A 7531-nucleotide genomic window follows, 5' to 3' on the forward strand; every position below is an offset into this window, starting at 1 on the left:
AAAGTAGTATCCTATTGAGAAATACAGAAAATAAGTAAACTTAGCTTTACAAAAAAAAAAAAGGTCAAGGGGGGGATCTATTCCCCCATATCCCCACCCCCGTAAATACGCCACTGACTATAGGTACACTAGCCGTTTTTAAATCTTACATTCTTACCCATAAGTCATAACAAACATAGGTTTATATTTGTAATTATTAAGATCATGGTATTATTGGTATATTGCTTTGGGTGTTCGTAACAATAAAATTTACTAATTATATTGTTGGTCGACACACAAAATTGGATATTATATTAATATTAATAAAAGATGGGAAAATGGGTGTCACTCTAATGTACAGTAGGTTACAAGTGGGTCCCTGTAATAGATGGTGTTAAATTTGAATTCAATGATGTAATATCATTGTATAAGAAAAACAATTCTGAGTGGAGACGGTTAGTCAGCCTATGATATTACTAAGTATATTTGATAATATTATTAAATTAAATTAATTAAATTTTAAACTACAAAATAATTATTAAATTTTAAATTTGATAAATTTTGTCGAAATTCGAACTTTAAATGCTTAAAAAAAAAAATTGTGCCTATATGTATTTTTAATGTTTTTCAACTGCTATTGTAACAATATATCGCGAGCCTTACATTACGTTTTCACGCTTTTTTACCAAACACATAAAATTTCAATATTTCAAAAAAAATTGAAAACTGACAATTTCCGTAAACACCTCAAAAAGAGCCTAATTATTTTGAAAATAGTATGGTGTATATAAAATGCTAATATAAACAACCAGTAAAATTTTCAAGTATATCTACAGGCATTCGTTGTTTTTAATTACAACAAAATAAGAAAATCGTTACATGAGTAATCGAGTGAATATCAAATGTCGTAAATATATGAATTTCAAACGCTCATAAAAATTTAATTTGACTTTCTTGTAGACATTTTTGTTTTTGATGAAGGTAGACGAACTTATGAGAAATCTTGTATTACATTTTCAAATATTAGATTTAAAAGAAAATTATTTATGAATTTCTAACTCAAAATAATTTCAAATTTTCGTCATTCTTAAGTATTTTTGTGAAAATATTTGAACATTAAATGCTTATAAAAAATAATTGTGACTATGGATTTTAGATTCTGAGTGGAACGATGAATGTATTGATTTTACAATGATGTGTGTTTGTTTGTTTTTTTTTTTTTTTTTTTATTTTTGTGTCTGGCATTACCTTTTAGGACAGTAAAAGTGCTTCGATTTTCTTCAACAGTATCTTTTCTGATAGGAAAGTGAATCTAGTTGGTACTTTGGGGGGGTCAAAAGTAAAATTTTTCGAGTAGTTTTCAAAAGCACCGTAAAAAACAAAAGAAAAATTAAGGAAAAACGGGAAATTTTACGCAAAATCTGTTTTCGAGGAAATCGATTTTGGTTTTTAGTGCAACTCTAAAACAAATTACCGTAGGTACATAAAATTTTGACTGAGTGTTTATATTAGCATTTTCTATACACCATAACATTTTCCAAATATTTTGACTTATTTTGAGCTGTTTAGGAACGTTTTCATTTTCCAATATTATTCGTTTTTAGATTCTGAGTGGAACGATGAATATGTTGATTTTACAATGATGTGTGTTTTTTAGATTCTGAGTGGAACGATGAATGTATTGATTTTACAATGATGTGTGTTTTTTTTTTATTTATTTTTTTTGTGTCTGTGTACACGATAAGTAGTCGAAATAATGCTACGATTTTCAACTTCAGTATCTTGTTCAATTGGAAAGTGAATATCGTTGATGCATTGGGAAGGTCAAAATTTAAAATTCTCAGTAATTTTCAAAAGCGCCGGGAAAAACAAAAGAAAAATTAAGGAAAAACGGGAATTTTTACGCAAAATTGAATTTGGTTTTTGGTGTAACTTTAAAAGAAATGACCGTAAATTTTGACTGAATGTTTATCTTAGCATTTTCTATACACCATAACATTTTCAAAATATTTTGACTTATTTTGAGCTCTTTACGGACATTGTCAGTTTTCATTTTTTTTTAGTTTTTTTTCTAAAAATATCAATAAAATTTTATTTGTTGATTAAAAAAGCTTGAAAATTTAATAAAAGGCTCCAAGTATATTGTTTCAAAATCAGATGAAAAATATTAAAAATCCTTAGTCACAGTTTTTTTTTATAAGCATTTAAAGTTCAAAAATTGACAAAATTATATGGAAAAATCACGAAAATTAGCAAATTATTTTGAGTTAAAAATTCGTAAAAATTTTTCTTTTTAAATCTAAGATATGAAAATGTAATACAAGATTCCTTATAAGACTATCTACCTTTATCAAACAAAAAATATCTATAAGAAAGTCAAATTAAATTTTTATGATCGTTTGAATTTTTACAACATTGGATATTCACTCGATTTCTCATGTGACGATTTTCTTATTTAATTGTAATTAAAAAATGAATGACCGTAGATATTTGAAAAGTTCACTGAATGTTAATATTTTCATTTTTTATACAACATAAAATGTTGAAAATATTTTGACTTTTTTTGAGCTGTTTACGGACATTGTCAGTTTTCAATTTCTTTAGTTTTTTTTTCTATAAATATCAATAAAATTTTGTTTGTTTGGTAAAAAAACGTGAAAATTTAATGCAAGGCTCCTAATATATTGTTGCAATAGCACTTGAAAAATATTAAAAATACATAGCACAATTTTTATAAGCATTTAAAGATCGAATTTTTGACAAAATTTTTTCAAATTTAAGATTCAATAATTATTTTGTAGTTAAAAATTTATAAAATGTTCAACTTTTATATCTAAGGATTGAAAATTTAAAACAATCTTTCACGTAAGTAGTTTATTCTGTTACCAAAAAATCTAAAAACACATGAGCACAGTTTATTTTTATACTCATTTTAAGTTCAAATTTGGACGAAATTACATATTAAAATACCTAGAATAACTATTTTAGTTGTTTTGTTGTGATTGTATAATATTATTCGTGGGTACATGAAACTTCTAAAGTATACTATTATATATCTATGATAGTACCACGGTTTTTTGTTGATGTATAACGCGTTATAACTTATAAGTACCTAATAGATATTATGATATGATTAATTTGGAATTTATTATAGGTACCTATTATAGGTCAATTTTTTTTTAATACCATAGATAAGTATATATATGTCTAATACATAGACTGACATACCGTCTCCACTCAGAATCGTTTTTCTTATACAGTGATATTATATCAAGTGACCCACTTATACTAGTACCTACTTACAGCAGAGCGACATCCACTTACCCACCTTTTTTTAATTTTTAGATTCTGAGCAGAGCGAGGAAGCTTGTGGTTTTACAATGACGATTTTTTTTTTTATTCTGTACACAACATTTCTACCAAAAGGAGTGCTTTGATTAGTACTTTATATTTTAGCAAATTGGATCAAGTTGGTACTTTGAAGAGGTCATTTTTCTTAATAGTTATTTAATGCCACAACAATAATTATAAATAATAATATTATCTGAGAACTTAACATATCAATTTTGTATCAACTTCTAAACACGTTCATACGAATATAGCCGTGCTACTGAAAAAAAAATGAACAATAGAAAGAGGAATAGATATATAATATTTATTGTTGATATTTTTTTTTAAACTTGGAAATTGGAATAATTATAATAGTTCAATCATTTCTTTTAATAGCTATCAAATATTTTATCGTCCGTGTTTAAATATAATATTTGATAAGGCTATCACCAGAGGAATTCTAATAATGCTTACCGTTGTGATTATATAGACTATAACCATTAGTGTCATATTTGTATTATTTATTTCGTTGTTTCTACGAGTATTTTTATTTTTGATATGTCTTTTGCCTTTCAATCAGTTACCAATCATACTTGCGAGTTGAGCCGTCCAGCTATTTTCAATTTTCATAATATTATGACGTAATATTTTGAGTGATTTTTTTTTATTCACTTAAAGTAATCTACAATCTATACATGTTCTTATACTGGGTTGCATAAACAATTTATTTAATTTAATGGTTCACTAAAAATTTAATGGACCAATCACGGGCCACTAAATCTTGTTTAAGGAAACATTAGCTCACTATTGATTCATTAAATGTTTTGTGCAATCCGGCATTAGTATAATAAGTAGGTTTGATAGGTGACAAGTAAGAATGATGTGAATAATAAGATTAGGGGAGGTACCCAGTGGTAACACCCTATAAGTGACAGGAATAACAATGAAAAGAGAGAGAGAAAAAAAATGATAATAATAAATAAATAGATAATTAATTTGAGGATTGGAGGTGTAACCTAGTAGCGACCTCCAGCACTTATTTAGCTCGTTTACTAAAGTAGATCTCTATACCAGTGCCTTTTGAATCTACGGTGCGGGTTACCAGGGAGTGTGTTAGTTGATAGTTTCGAGATTAGTGGATTAATGTGTTGTTGAAATTTGTTATGGAGTCTGGTATAGTATAGTTTGGATATTTGGTTGAGATTTTGGATTTTGAGATCTTTGTGGAGATTATTGTTGGTTAAGTACCAGGGTGCAGATGTAACTAGTCGAAGGCATATTGATTGAAAGGCTTGGATTGTACGAGTGTTTGAGGGTTTCGAGGCACTCAGTGGCGCAACTTGATAATAAGGAGCCCATGTGAAAATTTCTAGACTGGAGTCCTTACCTGCTAGCAAGAATTAAACACAGTACAGCACTTGGTATAAATTGAACGTGGTTCAAAGTACTTTCCTGATATCTCCAAGAACAATTTGAAATTTTCACAAAATCGGTCAAGTAGTTTTTGAGAGCCTATATGATAGCTACAGCCTACAATTATACATTTAACTCTCATGTTTGTTTTAAGATATAATTTCCTTATTCAAAACCATAAGCGTGCGACGATTTAATGGATCTTTTACCTCATCTACCAGAGTAACTAATGGCAAACATTTAAAATACTAATTTTTACTAATTATTAAAAGAAAAAAAATAAACAAAAATGCCTATGATAAATCTCAAAATACCTCTCCGGGTTCAACCAACTGGGTCTAATAGTGAATCTAAACCATTCGGAGACTCTCAAAAACACACGAAAATTTTCCAGTGGTTTAGGAGAAGATCAATGACATAAAGAAAAACATTTATTTGTTTATATATATAGACATAGATTGTTATTATTTTCGGCCACCCGGCACTCAATTCATTTTACCAAAGAAAATTATTATACATTTAAACCTTCCCCGTGACTCGACCGATTTACTAGTGAAAACCGTATTAAAATAAGTAGAGTTCTTTTCGAGATATGCTCGTACATACAAAAAAGGGGCTTCTATTTTATAATATATATATATTATATATAGATTAATAGATTATATTATATTAAATTATTAATATTTAATTATTATTACCTATATTAATTTGTAAATTACGCACATTATAGTAGGAATATCGTATATGAGATCTCGGGGCCCCCAAAAATCGGGGGCCCCTGTGAATTGCACACCCAACACTTCCGATAATTGAACGCCATAGGTTCATAGTGACCTGAGTAATGACTTATAAATTAGCAGTTTGGTGTTTATATTCATTTTGGATTTCAGTTAGGGTTTTTGAGTGATTTACAGATATTTTTAATTCCAATTTTTTCAATTTAACTGGCTTAACTGGATTTATGCTCAATTGTTTTTTACTTAAATAATTAAATATTTCGATTTAATATCGATGAAAAATTTTTTCGCTGGGTCAAAAAGTTTGAAAATGTAATACATATGGTTGCTCATAAGTTTTTATGATAGCAGTTCAAAAATATTAAAGATACATATTCGATATTTACTATATTTATTTTATGAGTATTTAAAGTTAAAATTATGATAAAATATTAAAATTCATCAAAATCACGAAAATGTGCAAATTTTTTTTTGTCAAAAATATAAAAAATGTTCAATTTGTATAGCTAAGGATTGACATTTTAAAACAAGATTTCTCACAAGTATTTCAGTGTAATATAAAAACTATTAAATATATCTCGAATTGCTTATGCAATATTAATTATTATTTTTTACTGAAAATTACAATAAAAATAGGTACTCATCATGCCCCCTTTCTCCCCCCCACCACAAACTGGATCTTTCACTGCTGGTCATGACTTCGGTGGTGGCACGTTATATATTGTTATGTGTCATGGGCCATGTCCCATGGCTGCAGCCTGCAGGCATATGCATAGTCGCATATAGACCTATATAATGGACAGCGCTTCCTACGCCTCTCTATACCTTTGGTTAATCCAGACGCAAGCCCGGATTATGAAGGGGGCAAGGGGGGCACGGTCTCGGGGCCCATCTTTTCCTCAAAATATATTTTTTAACGCATCCAATACAGTTTTCAAAAAAAAAAAATTATTATTTGAGTAGGTATAGCCGGTATAGGTATAGTAGGTAAATTATTATTAATAATTATAAAATAAAATTGTTCTCCATTTTACACCACGAAAAATTACTATCAATAATGAACTATGTTCGCCAGCAATTTTGTTTATGATTTTCTTTTTTTGAGCATTATAGATTACCGATTTAACTATTAAGTATACAAAAAGGTAGTTATAAAAAAAAAAATTTAGCTCTTGTAAATTTCTATGGGGAAATGCTAAAAAGTCTAATCTGAATAAGATACAAGCTTTCCAAAATATGATCTTAAGGAAATTAATTAACGCCACTCCATACATATCAAACCATACCATACATATAGATTTTAACTTAAAAACTATTCATGACGAAGCTAAACGTTTTTATAAAAAATGTCATAAATGTCTATCTTCCCATTCAAATCCTCTCATCAAGAATTTATCATCCCTCACAATCCCAGGTAGCCCGCCAAGGCGATTCAAACGTAAATGATAGAGATTTATTATTTTAAATTTATATAAAAAAAACTACTCATATAATTTAATCACACAAGATTTAAACCAAGTCGAAAGTGTCATCAGTGGGTGGCTTCTTTCCCCAAATTATGTAAATCATGTTATTTGTTTCCCTCCTATCGCACACAGGCGCGGATCCAGAAAATGTTAACAGGGGGTGCTCAAAAAAAAGGTGGGCAAGTGGGTGTCGCTCTGCTTTACAGTAGATTATAATTGGATTACTGTATAGTCTGTAATGGATGATGGAAAACGGTTCTGAGCGTTTAAAATGTAAAATGTCCGTAAACAGCTCAAAACGGCTCAAAATATTTTGTACATTTTATCAAGTATGGGAATTGATAAGATGTTATGTATGATGTAAATTTTAAGTATATCTACAAGTATTCGTGTTTGAATTACAAGAAAATCGCTACATGCCTACTCATGCCTACATGAGAAATCCAGAAAATATACAAGGATGTAAAAATTTAATTTAACTTTCCGGTAGATATTTTTGTTTGATAAAGGTAGACATAGGTACTAATGAGGAATCTTGTATTACATTTTCTAATTTTAGATTCAAAAATAAAAATTTTTATGAATTTTTAACTCAAAATAATTTGC

Source organism: Acyrthosiphon pisum, chromosome A2, assembly GCF_005508785.2.
Source record: "Acyrthosiphon pisum isolate AL4f chromosome A2, pea_aphid_22Mar2018_4r6ur, whole genome shotgun sequence".
Classification (NCBI taxonomy): domain Eukaryota; kingdom Metazoa; phylum Arthropoda; class Insecta; order Hemiptera; family Aphididae; genus Acyrthosiphon; species Acyrthosiphon pisum.